Here is a 13,329-nt window from a genome sequence, read left to right as displayed (position 1 = left end):
TTCCCTTGATCCTTCAGTTAGAGGCGAAGGTTCTCCCTACCTCACCGTGGATGACTTGAAATCCTTCACTGAAGCTGTCTCTTGCTTCTGAGGCAGATGACCCCTCCGCTGTGCAGATGTTTCACAGAGAGGAATTACCCACCTTTATTTCTAAAGCCTTACAGGCTTTGTATATTTCCACTCCTGAGGCCCTTAATGAGGCTTCTGAGAATCCTAAGATGGCTAGCACTAAAAGATCACCCAGGGCTTTCCCTATACATGCAGCCATACAGGAGCTTAGGTCTGCGCAGTTGGCGTCCCCTGATTCGGGACTACGGGTGGCTAGAGTGATGACTCACCTATACCTGGTTGCGCAGGATGAATTAGAGTGCTTCTAGTTGCCGAAGGCGGATGCCTTGGTAGCAGCCATGACCAAAAAGACCACTTTGCTTGTAGAATGGGGAATTGTTCTCAAGGACGTTCAAGATCGCAAACTTGAAGCTGCTTTGAAAATGTCCTTTGTAGTTTCCACCTTGGCTTTGCAGGTGGCTGTTTGTGGGTCTTACGTAGCCTGCACGTCCCTCTCTTGGTTGCAACAGGCAGGATGACTTCTTGTTGGAGTCGGGGGCTCCATCACCTCCTGAGTTCCCGGACGTTGAGTCGGTATTGGCCTACTTGGCTGATGACTTGTATGACTTGGTCAGAGCAGCAACCATAATGGTAAGTCCTAATTTCTCCTTGTAAGGCTGGCTACTCCCCTCAGGCATGAAATACCCCCCCCCCCCCCCCAACCCACCAAAGCAGTTCCCCTTCTCAGGTTCCACCTTCTCAATTTCTCTCTTAGCATCCCTTCCTCTGATAATTTCAGTCATTGGCTTTTTCTACCCTTTCTCCAAGGTGCAAAAGTGGGTAAGGCAAGGGAGGGACATGGAGAGGGGCAGATGTCAGGTTATTACATTTGTACCCCGCGCTTTCCCACTCATGGCAGGCTCAATGCTGCTTACATATTATATACAGGTACTTATTTGTACCTGGGGCAATGGAGGGTTAAGTGACTTGCCCAGAGTCACAAGGAGCTGCCTGTGCCTGCAGTGGGAATCGAACCCAGTTCCCTAGGACCAAAGTCCACCACTCTAACCACTAGGCCTCTCCTCTGTCAAAAGGTAGGCAGCCCTAGAGAGGGATGTAAAATAGAGGCATGTAGTTGTGAATAAAGGCTCATGGTGCTGGAATTTAGCCCTGGTTTTGATTAAACTGAAAATAAAGAGGAGGAGGAAGCTGCCAGGTTAAAAAAAATTAAAAAAAATCACCCTTCCTCATCTCTTCCCCCCCCCCCCCCCCCCCCCCCCCCCCATTCCTCTTTAGCATCACTGCCTCTTTCAGCATTCTCTCTGCTTGATATACCTCTGAATGTGTTGTTGGCTTAGTGTTGTCTCCTTTGCTGATGCCAAAGCTTCTGCTTATCTATATACAGGTATACCATCTGTTCCCCTTAACATTTCCATGCTTGTTGGCTCTAGGTATATGTTTTGGATTTGGGCCTGAGCTCAAATCTCCTTTAACAGTCATGTAGGAGAACATATTTTGTTTAAGAAAAATAAGACTTTTTAAAATGGCTGTTCTTCATCCTTATTTCTCCTAGGAGAGGGTCCTTCATAACCAGAAATGGGCAGTTTATATTGCAGTGGTTTTACATGATCACCAAAATATTGTTTCTCTCTTTAATTAAAATTTGCTATACTGCCCTTCTTCAAGAATATCACAGTGATTTAGATAAAAATTGTAATAATAGAATAAAGATGATCAAGAAATAAAAGTTCTAACCACAGCTTCCCTCCTAAAGTCAGTGATCTTTCCACCTCTAAGTGAAAAAAGTAAGTTTTAAGACCTACCTTAAACTTTGCAAAGTCTATTTTGAGGTTTGAGCTATTGTGGGAAAGAATTCCTCCACTACCCAAGCAGCAAAGGACTCAAATACAAATCCACCTATGCAGCCAGCTTTTCCTACCTAAGCGCACAACTATGGAACGCATTGCCAAAAGCAGTAAAAACTACGCTCGACCACCTAAATTTTCGGAAGGCACTAGACAGACTGTTCAGAAGAGCATACCCCACCGACCCAACATAAAAATACCTGGACACTTGCGATACAGTATAACCAAAGACCGTGACAGATATTACCTGTCTCTTCTTCCCCCCAGCTGTACCTACCTTATATGTACCTCATTCTACCACACTATCACTTTGTATTCATTCATACCATGTATTTGTTCAGACTGTAATCGGCTAACGCCATTAACTGTTGTTATATGTAAGCCACATTGAGCCTGCAAAAGGTAGGAAAATGTGGGATACAAATGTAACAAATAATAAAATAATAATGTGGGCTACCATTAAGATGTGTGATTTTACTGATAAACCCAGTTCCTTAGCTTCAGCAGCAGATGAATCCAGATACTTGTGGGTTGTGTCCATCTACCAGCAGGTGGAGATAGAGCGCTGAATTGCACTGCCTTATGGGACGGAATGCTCCCTAGTCTGTCAGTATTCTGTATCTCCTGCAGGTGGATGGATGGTCTCTCACAAACGCCTGGTCTCATCTTATGCCCTTTTCTCCATTCTCCTTCCTCGCCCCAAAAAATAAAATAAGGAGAATTGTGGCTAATAATCAGCCTTTGCTTCGGTGATAGCTGTTTCTTGGAGAGGGTGAGATTGCTGTTTTGGGCAGCTGGAAGGTTTCACAGCGGGAGCTAGCTGACTTTTTCTCAGCACTGGGGTGAGTGTTACCACTGCTACTACTTTATTGCGGCTTTTGCTTCAGCTATAGTTGCTCCTCGAAGAGGGTGTTTGCTGCTTTGGGCAGCTGCATGGCGCAGCAGCAGCTAGCTACCTCCTCAGCACTGGGGTTATTGTTACTATTGATCCTTTTCTTTTTGAAGGCTGTACCTGTGTTTTTTTCTTTTTATTGTTGGGAACTTGCATAACCACGCTGTCTTGCGAGTTCTCCTGGTGCTGGGGTGTCGGGTATTTTATTTGGTTCTGCGCCATTGTGCTGCGCTGGAATTTTGGCGGGATTCTCCTCAGTGCCCTCTGGGACCTCATTTTTCTTAAGCTTCCATGGCCATTTTGTTTGTCAGGGCATGTATGGTTCTTCCCGCGTGGAGCATGCTTTGGCGGTCTTGTTGGTGGCCATAAGGGACTTTCCCGCAGCCCTCCCCCAGATGCATTGCTTCTGCGTGTGGGACACAGGGGTCGACCCTCTTGCGGTGGTGCCTGTTCAGCCACAGAGTCCGATTTGATCCTGACAAGTTGTGAGTGTCTGTATAGCAATCCATGTGCGGTACAGAGGAGCAGCTGTTTAGTCTCAGGGTTTGGGTCCTCTGCCTTCCCCTCCACTGAAGGGCTGGATCGGGGGCTGTGCTGGCAGCGCAGTTGCAAGTCTGCTTCTTTCTGCTCATGTGCTGTCAAGATTCTGTTTCTGGCAGTTCTGGCTGCCACGCTGGGCTGCAGAGGAGCTGTACAGCGCGGATTTCCTATCTGCTTTCCGTAGCCAGGCTAATCCCCCCACTTGTGGTCCCGACTGTGGGGCTTTCTGCAGAGTAGGAAGACTTCACACATGCCAGGGCAATGTTCACCTCTCTCATGTGACTCCAAAAAAAAAAAAAAAGTCAAGCAAACAAAAGATGCTTTGAGGCTTTGCACCTGGTCAGAGATAGCCAGTACTGTATTTTGCTTTGTTATGAGCACCTTTGTGGGTTGCAACATTGCCATGGGCAGTTCCTTGATAGCTCCTTGAGTCTACCCTTTGGCCTTGTGGATGGCAGGCAGCATGACTATGCTGAACTGCCAAGGCGAGCACCTTGCAGTGTTTTTCCTGTCAATTTTGCTTCACTTTCCCTTTATTTGCTAGTACAAGGATTCCTGTTTGTCATGTGGTGTGATTTTTTTTTGGGGTGTTTGGCTCGAGCTCACTGTTGACTTTGGGCCTGTTTTTCTGCTCTCCTTCCTTTCTTGGGGACCACAGGGGAGTGGAATTCTCTCTCCTATCTGACAAGAATTCTTTTTGTGTAGTGTTTCTTCCTACTTTGACTCTTTACAGAGCAGTTTTCTCTTCAGTCCAGATTACAGCGACTGGCTCCCTATTTCTGTGAGAAGTTTTCCATTTTTTACGCTTTTTCTGAAGTCAGGCCTCTCCTGGTTTCCATGGTAGTCCTGGAATCTCAGTGTTGCCATGCTAGCTTTTGCTCCAGGCGCAGTGTTTTAGAGTGCTTAGCAAAGCACATCTGTTATTCTGGGAGGTGGCAGGCTTTCGGCGTGAAGGTCACACATTCAGGGCTGCTTGGTGCATGTTATTAGAAACTGTGTTTATCCACTCTCTTGTAGATGGATCATCTTTTCTGCACTCTCCTATGGTGCTGGCGTTATCAGGCAGTTCTTTGCATGTCTGTGGTGATTAACACTATACTACAGTGCTACGGGTTACCTGGGTGGCTGTTCCACAGCAGCTCTGCTTTCTGTTCTTGATTACTGACCCTTCCCAAACCTTGGCATGCTAGTTGCGCCATCGCTATAGCAGCAGTGTTTCTATCTACTTCTGTTCAGCTGGAGCATTTTTTCCTGGTATTGAAGCAAGCACTACTAACAGAGCTACCTCAGTATAAAGAGGTAGATTAATAGTTCCAGCAGCCAGTGGAAAGTATGCACTGGGATCCAGAAGTGTCTGGATTAAATTCCACTTCAGCTTGCCTTCGGTGGGGCACAAGGGTACCAACAGCCATATTCTGCTATTACTTCTAGCTCTGGGTATCAGCCATGCTGGTTCACTCTTATGAGCGGCCATTCCAGGCAGTTACTTTGCTCAGCCGCACTAGCAGACCCTGGCCACTCTCAGCAGAAAAATAGCTTGAGCGTAGGCATTGGACAACTGCTGTGTCTTTTACGTCACATTGAGTGAGCCATCTTTTATTTCAACGATTTTTATTGATGACTTGACTAAGCAAAGGAATTATACAAGCTTTCGCAAATCTCTGAAAACACATCTCTTCAACAGAGCCTACAAAAGTCGCCCTCAATGAAACATATCATTCCGTAAACTACATAAGGCACCTACAACACCTCCCACACGACCTTACCTAACACCTTTCCATCTGAATTCCTCTTTCACCTCAGCTTATGATTGACTGTTTTTGTTCTTTCAAATCATGTAACGACGTTTTCATTTCCATACTCTGTAAGCCACATTGAGCCTGCAAAAAGGTGGGAAAATGTGGGGTACAAATAAAATAAATAAAATAAATAAATAAAATACAGCCATCTAGTAATGCAAAATATATAGTCCAATAACAACACATCGAGTGCTCCTGTATATTGCAAAACGCCATCAAATTTTAACTAATTGAACTTCCCCATCCCATACCCCTTCCCCTCCCCCCTTTTTTCATTTATGTTCATCAGTTTTTATTGACAACAGAATTGCAAAACTACTAACACCAGAATAACATATTCACAGTATATTCTACTGATATATGTGCTGCCGGAAACTCCTCAGTATGTTCTCTATCTCAGCAGGTGGTGGTCACACACAGCAGCAGCTCTGGCTAGGCCTCCAAGCCTAATTTTTAGGTTTTGTTGAGTGCCTGGGGTTGAGGGCTCTTTTGAGCAAGTGCAAACCTGGTGGTGCCAGGTCCCTCCTTTTCTCCCCCCTCCCGCTGGCTCCGTTAAAAAAAAAAAAAAAAAAAAATCTTGAACGTCCTTAAAGGCGTTTATTTCGACGTTTATTTAAGCGTCTATTGCAGCTACTCACTGGGACACCAGGTCATTACAACTCGGAGCGGACAGCAGGTAATTTTTACCTTTTTATAGCGGGCAGGGGGTTCCCCGATTCTTCTCCTCGTGGCATATGGCGTCGGAGGGCGAGGGCGCAAAGGGTCGCTCCCCGGGTCGCTTGAGCGCTTCTAGAGGGGATGCGGGGGTCTTAAAGCCTGATTCGCCCTTGTTGGGTGACAGTTTCGTGACCGATGAATGTCCCGGTCCTTCCTCCGGCGTGGCGGTTTTTCCCGCCATAAACGCCCATCCCCCGCTCCTCGCCTCCGCCATCTTGGCCGGCCACGCGGCTCGGACGGCTTCTTCTTGGGCCGCCCTTGAGGTTGGAGACATTAATGCCATGAACGCCCTTAATTTGGGCGACGGCACAGAAGCGGCTAAAGTTAAGAGCCGTTCTTCCCGCGCGGCTCCTTCGCGGAGTTTCGCGCCGGACGCCATTTTGGATGCGCAGCATGTCTCTCCCCCGCTATTGCGAGCGCCGGTTGAGGGTGCGTCTAGGGCTGTTGCCCAGGCTGCGGAAGTGCACAGTCTGGGGGGTTTCTCCCCCGAGTTTGTTTTGCTGCTGTATCAGGCCTTCCTCATGCACAACGCTGCCCCTGCTCCCTCGTCTGGTAAAGAGGTTGAGGTTCCCAGAGGTAAACGCCCTCGGGTTGATTCCCAGGCCTTGGAGGAATTTGTCTCCTCCGATGTAGATGAGGGCAGCGTGTCTGAGGTCTCCCAACGGTCCTTTGCGGATTCCTTGGAGGAGACGGATCCCCGCTCGGATGGAGCGGATGACCCCTCTGCAGCGCGGCTTTTTAGCCCAGAGGATTTGCCCAACCTGTTGTTACAGGCCATGGACACTGAAGATTTCCTCTCCGGAGGACGTCTCTCCCTCAGCCCCTGTTGGCTCTGCCATTATGCTGGGGACGAAGCGCCCGCCTAGAACCTTCCACGTGCATGATGCCATGCACACCTTAATTTCGGCTCAATGGGATGTCCCAGAAGCGAGCCTTAAAGTGGCTAGGGCTATGTCCCGCCTCTATCCTTTGGCTGTGAGTGAACGTGAGGCCTATCTGTGGCCTACCGTGGATTCTTTAATCACTGCGGTGACTAAGAAAACGGCGTTGCCGGTGGAAGGTGGCACGGCCCTAAAGGACGCCCAAGACAGAAGATTGGAGGCGGCCTTAAGGTCGTCCTTTGAGGTGGCTGCTTTAAGTTTGCAGGCCTCAGTTTGCGGCTCCTATGTGGCCAGGGCGTGCCTGACTATGGTGCAGCGGGCTTCCCCCTCGGATCATTCCTTGAGGGCTGATTGGCCGGCCCTGGAATCGGGCTTAGCCTATTTGGCAGACTTGCTGTATGATGTCTTGAGGGCCTCAGCGAAAGGCATGGCTCAGACAATCTCTGCGCGGCGGTGGCTTTGGCTGAAACATTGGTCTGCTGACCACGCCTCTAAATCCCGCCTGGCTAGGTTGCCTTTTAAAGGCAAGCTGCTCTTTGGGGTCGAGCTGGACAAAATCGTGACCGATCTCGGCACGTCTAAGGGCAAGAAATTACCAGAGGTCAGGGCTCGGGCTAGTACTCGTCCCGGTACCTCCAGAGGACGGTTGCAGGAAGCCCGTCGGTACCGCCCGGGCAAGTCGGGTTCCTCTGCCCCCTCTTCCTTCAAGAGGAATTTCTCCCCCCAGCAGCATTCCTTTCGCAGAGACCGCCGTCCCGGAGGTGCTCCCTCCGGTCCTCCCCCAGGGACTCGTACCCAATGACGGGGTCTTGGTCCACGCCCCAGTGCAGATTGGAGGACGGCTGTCCTCGTTTCTGGGCGAGTGGACCACAATAACTTCAGACGCGTGGGTGCTGGAAGTCATCAGAGACGGCTACAAACTAGAGTTCTGCCGACCCTTAAAAGACGGGTTTGTACTCTCTCCCTGCAAGTCTCCGGTCAAAGCTGTGGCAGTGCAGCAGACCTTGGACAATCTGATCCGCCTGGGCGCGGTCGTTCCGGTGCCAGAAAGTCAGCTTGGCAAGGGACGTTACTCCATTTACTTTGTGGTACCAAAGAAAGGAGGTTCTGTCCGGCCTATCCTCGACCTCAAAGGGGTCAATCGGGCCTTGAAAGTGCGGCACTTTCGCATGGAGACTCTCCGCTCTGTTATAGCGGCAGTGAAGGCAGGAGAGTTCCTGGCATCCTTGGACATCAAGGAAGCGTACCTGCATATTCCCATCTGGCCTCCTCATCAACGCTTTCTGCGTTTTGCAGTCCTGGGACGACACTTCCAGTTCAGAGCCCTCCCTTTCGGGTTGGCTACTGCTCCGCGGACCTTTTCCAAAGTAATGGTGGTCATCGCGGCCTTCCTACGAAAGGAAGGGGTACAAGTCCATCCTTATCTGGACGACTGGTTGATCCGAGCCCCCTCTTATGCAGAGTGCGACAAAGCTGTGGACCGGGTAGTTGCTCTTTTGAGCTCCCTGGGATGGATCATCAACTGGGAGAAGAGCCAGCTGCGCCCGACTCAGTCCCTGGAGTACCTGGGAGTTCGATTCGACACCCAAGTGGGCAGAGTGTTCCTGCCAGACAATCGGATTGTCAAACTTCAGGCTCAGGTGGACCAGTTCCTAGTAGCCTCTCCCCTTCGGGCTTGGGACTATGTGCAGCTGTTGGGCTCTATGACGGCCACGATGGAAGTTGTGCCCTGGGCCAGGGCTCATATGAGACCACTTCAACACTCTTTGCTGCAGCGCTGGACTCCGATGTCGGAGGATTATGCTGTGCGCCTTCCCTTGGACCCAGCAGTGCGCAAGGCGCTGAGCTGGTGGATGCAGACAGACAAGTTGTCTGCGGGAATGCCTCTGGTGACCCCAGAGTGGATTGTCGTCACGACGGACGCCTCGTTGTCGGGCTGGGGAGCCCACTGCTTGGGAAGGACAGCGCAGGGGCTCTGGTCTCCTGCAGAGGCAAAGTGGTCTATCAACCTCCTGGAACTCAGAGCCATTCGGTTGGCGCTTTTGGAGTTCATACCGGTACTGGTGTTGAAGCCTGTACGGGTCCTGTCGGACAATGCCACGGCTGTGGCCTATGTCAACCGCCAGGGAGGTACCAAGAGCGCCCCTCTAGCCAAGGAGGCTATGAATCTTTGCCAGTGGGCGGAAGCGAACCTGGAGCAGCTTTCAGCGGCCCACATTGCCGGAGTCATGCATGTCAAGGCGGACTTTCTCAGTCGCCATACCTTGGAGCCCGGAGAGTGGCAGCTATCTGCTCAGGAGTTCTTGGACATCACGAAGTGCTGGGGCCAGCCGAGCCTAGTTCTGATGGCGTCATTGGCCAATTGCCAAGTGCCGCGCTTTTTCAGCAGAGGACGGGACCCTCGATCCCTGGGAGTAGATTCTCTTCTCCAACAGTGGCCGACACAAGAGCTTCTCTATGTGTTCCCGCCCTGGCCCATGTTGGGCAGGGTGCTAGACCGGGTGGCAAAGCATCCCGGCAGGGTAATCCTGGTGGGTCCGGATTGGCCGAGGCGTCCCTGGTATGCGGACTTGATCAGGCTCTCAGTCGACGATCCTCTGCGGCTGCCAGTGGAGCAGGGCCTGTTACATCAGGGTCCCGTGGTGATGGAGGATCCCTCCCCCTTTGGTCTTACGGCCTGGCTATTGAGCGGCAGCGTCTGAGGAAGAAGGGCTTCTCAGACAAGGTCATCGCCACTATGCTGAGAGCGAGGAAGCGCTCTACTTCTACTGCTTACGCCAGGGTTTGGCGTATCTTTGCAGCATGGTGTGAAGCAGGCTCACTTTCTCCCTTCATTGCTTCAATTTCTTCAGTGTTGGCGTTCCTGCAAGAAGGTCTGGAGAAAGGCCTGTCGCTCAGTTCCCTTAAAGTCCAGGTAGCGGCTCTGGCTTGCTTCAGGGGCCGCCTGAAGGGTGCTTCCCTGGCTTCGCAGCCAGATGTGGTGCGCTTTCTCAAGGGAGTTAATCACCTGCGCCCTCCTCTGCACTCAGTGGTGCCTGCGTGGAATCTCAACCTGGTACTAAGAGCATTGCAGAAGCCGCCTTTTGAACCCTTGTCGAGGGCATCTCTGAAAGACCTGACGTTGAAAGCAGTCTTTTTGGTGGCTATCACTTCAGCCAGAAGAGTTTCCGAGCTCCAGGCGCTCTCAGGTCGAGAGCCTTTTCTGCAGTTCACTGAGGCAGGAGTGACTATTCGCACAGTGCCTTCCTTCCTGCCCAAGATTGTTTCTCGCTTCCATGTGAATCAGCAGCTCTGTCTCCCTTCCTTTTGTAGGGAGGACTACCCAGAGGAGTACTCTGCTCTTAAATATCTGGATGTGAGACGAGTCATCATCAGATACTTGGAAGTGACCAATGATTTCCGGAAATCGGATCATCTGTTTGTCCTGTTTGCAGGTCCTCGTAAGGGTCTGCAGGCTGCTAAGCCTACAGTGGCAAGATGGGTCAAGGAAGCCATTGCAGCGGCTTATGTGGCCGCGGGGAAGGTGCTGCCTATCCAGCTGAAGGCTCACTCCACGAGAGCTCAGGCGGCCTCGATGGCAGAGGCCGGATCCGTCTCCTTGGAAGAGATATGCAAGGCGGCAACTTGGGCTTCGGCTCATACATTCTCCAAGCATTACCGTTTGACTGTGGCTGCACGGGCGGAGGCCCGGTTTGGAGCTTCAGTGTTGAGGTCAGGGATTTCAATGTCCCGCCCTGGGTGAGTACTGCTTCGGTACATCCCACCAGTCTATGGATTGATCAGCTTGATGATATGGAAGGTAAAATTATGTATAATCATACCTGATAATTTTCTTTCCATTAATCATAGCTGATCAATCCATAGCCCCTCCCAGATATCTGTACTGTTTTTATTCTGGTTGCATTTCAGGTTCAAGTTTAGTCTTCAGTTACTTCAGAAAGACTTCGTGTTCAAGTTTTTTCACTTGGATTCTTCAAGAGTTAAGACGAGTTTGTGTTACAGTGAGCTGCTGCATTCCTCTCCCCTCCGTTTTACGGGGCTGGATTGAGACTTAAAATTCTGCCGGCACTCCCTCCCGCTTCGTGCGGCTGTAGGGCAGCTTTGTACCCCTCCCGCTTCGGCGGTGTTAGGGTCAGTCAGCTCCTCCCGCGGTTGCGGTTGCAGGATAAGCCAGATCCCCCCGCATCGGCGGGTGTGGTGTCCCTCCCCCGCTCCGCGGGGATGAGCTGGACGGATTCCCCTCCCCCACTTGTGTGGGGATGAGCTGGGTTAATTCCCCTCCCCCGTTTCGGCGGTGGTGAGCTGGGCAGAGTGTCCCTTCGTGGGTGTAATTCTCTAAGTGCTGAGTCCTGCGGATGGAGCTTTGATATCGACATACTGAGGAGTTTCCGGCAGCACATGACCACATATAGGGAGGCAAAAGTTTGCTCTCTATCTCCACCTGCTGGTAGATGGACACAACCCACCAGTCTATGGATTGATCAGCTATGATTAATGGAAAGAAAATTATCAGGTATGATTATACATAATTTTACCTTTCTTGCCACAAAAAAACCCTTCAACTTCCCACTACTTTCTGCTCCTCTCGATGTTGGGGCATCAGTTCACTCCTTGAGTTTGACTAGCAAGACATCTCTTTGATTTCCTGAGTAGTGGACCACATTTTATCTCAGGCCTCTGTGCCTTTGAGCTACTGGGACGGGTTTACATCTGGGAGTGCTCCCATTTCTCTGCAGGATTGGCTTTAAAACCCCATGCAGGCTCCCATCTATATATCTCGCCTTCCCCTGAGTGTCGACTTCTAGGCATTCACCACATCTTTAGTGTCTCCTTGTCACGTGGACCATATGGATGTCTGGTATGACTGCAGTCCAAGCAGGGAGAGTTCTGGCCTCTCTGGATCTCTAGGAGGCAGGTTTTTTTTATTTCCCAGTTTTTCCTTCATGGTTTTGTTCTGTGATTTCTGATTCTTTGAAGGAAATGTTAAGAACAGTTCAGAAATTGAACACATTTATTAATTATTATACAAAACTTCCAAATCTTTCAGTCCAGTCAAACAGTCCAAAAAAATTCAAAGAACCAATTTCACGTAATGCCGAACTTCAAGCTTCTCATAAAGAAGAGACATCTGTAACAGTGTTTACATGGTGTTCAAACAGTATTCAAGATTTGAGATTTCACAACCAATTCTTGTAACAGCTTTGAGCCTTAAAGTGTCTTCAGTCAAAAATACACCGCTATTCAAGCGACACTGTCTGGGCCAATGGGGCTCGTTTCGCCATTCAATTTGGCTTCATCAGGGTCAACAGGGAAGAAGACAGTCTTGCACTGCAATCAATTTAGAAAAAGGACTGAAAAGCAGCTTACCCAATGTTAGAACAGCAGCAAAAATTCAAAATTGAATTTACTCACTGTTACTGCAACTGACCACCATTCTGACTAATAATTTAAAAATGGCACTTCCAACCTGGAAGATGACGTGACTCTTTAAAGCACCACATCCTGTCAAACAGACTTTATTAACATATTAAACCACTTTATATCAAACGCATCATATCATGCTAAAACATTCTTCAACACTAGAATTGTTTTTCTTAGAACCTCCACAGTTCATCTGACTCACAGAAAATAAATGATTTATAAATTGTTTGATACTTATTGTTGTTGTCATTACTTTACCTTACTGTCAGATATCTATACAAGGCTTTACAAAAAAGCAGTCCAATCTATTTCATGGTTTAAGCCATTCAAAACTACTTAGATTTTAAGTCATTGCACACATTACTTCATGCTTTCGTTATTTCTTGTCTAGATTATTGCAATACTTTCTACGCAGGTCTTCCACAATTCCAATTATGCCAACTTCATACCCTTCAAAACTCTGCAATTTGTATGTTGTTTAAAGCAAGATGTTTGTTTGATCTGTCACTCCCCTGTTTCTTGAACTCCACAGGTTACCTGTTTTGTATCGTATCTGGTTTAAAATTCTGCTTCTTACTTTTTTTTTTTTTTTTTTTTTTTATAACAATTTAATTTTACAAGCACTAAAATAACTTGCCAGAAATACAAAGAAAATAACACACAAGAATTATTTCAATCAGGTAATTCTATACTCTTCCTTAGACCACAAAATAGGGCGAGTGAAACAAGACAAGGAGATCAATTAAACAATAGTAAACAAAGAAAATGTGGTATTAACCTGATTATCCCCAGTTATTATTTATCTGAATCATTATTCCACATTGATCGTCTGGTTGGGTTCTTCAAACCCAAAACGGTATATAGACAATTTATTTCATTGGAAACATTCTTACTGTCCAATATTAGTGGAAATAATACAACTGATTTCATTTTTTCTCTTTTAAAACCAGAAATTATTTAACAATACAAACACTTGAGTCTCTACTCCAATTCCCACTGATTAAGGTAATCCCAGTTTCACAAGCTTCACTCCTTTTGAATAAATATACCAAGAGGAATCATTTCAGAGGAAAAAACTTTAGGAGTCATACCCGGAACTCTGGGAAAACAACAATCTCGATATTAATCATCTGCAATAGTATTCATTTTGTTCAAAATTTTCTGGT

General features: G+C 48.5%; 1 protein-coding gene across 6 annotated transcripts in view; it reads left to right on the top strand.

Moving 5' to 3' along the window:
• Window positions 1-13,329, top strand: part of SPOP (speckle type BTB/POZ protein) — a 302,309-nt gene that overhangs the window by 276,694 nt on the left and 12,286 nt on the right. The gene's annotated exons all lie outside the window — the stretch shown is intronic.

Source organism: Microcaecilia unicolor, chromosome 12 (assembly GCF_901765095.1).
Source record: "Microcaecilia unicolor chromosome 12, aMicUni1.1, whole genome shotgun sequence".
NCBI classification, from domain to species: domain Eukaryota; kingdom Metazoa; phylum Chordata; class Amphibia; order Gymnophiona; family Siphonopidae; genus Microcaecilia; species Microcaecilia unicolor.
Note: the sequence above shows the minus strand (reverse complement) of the source record. Positions and strands in the feature narration are given on the sequence as shown.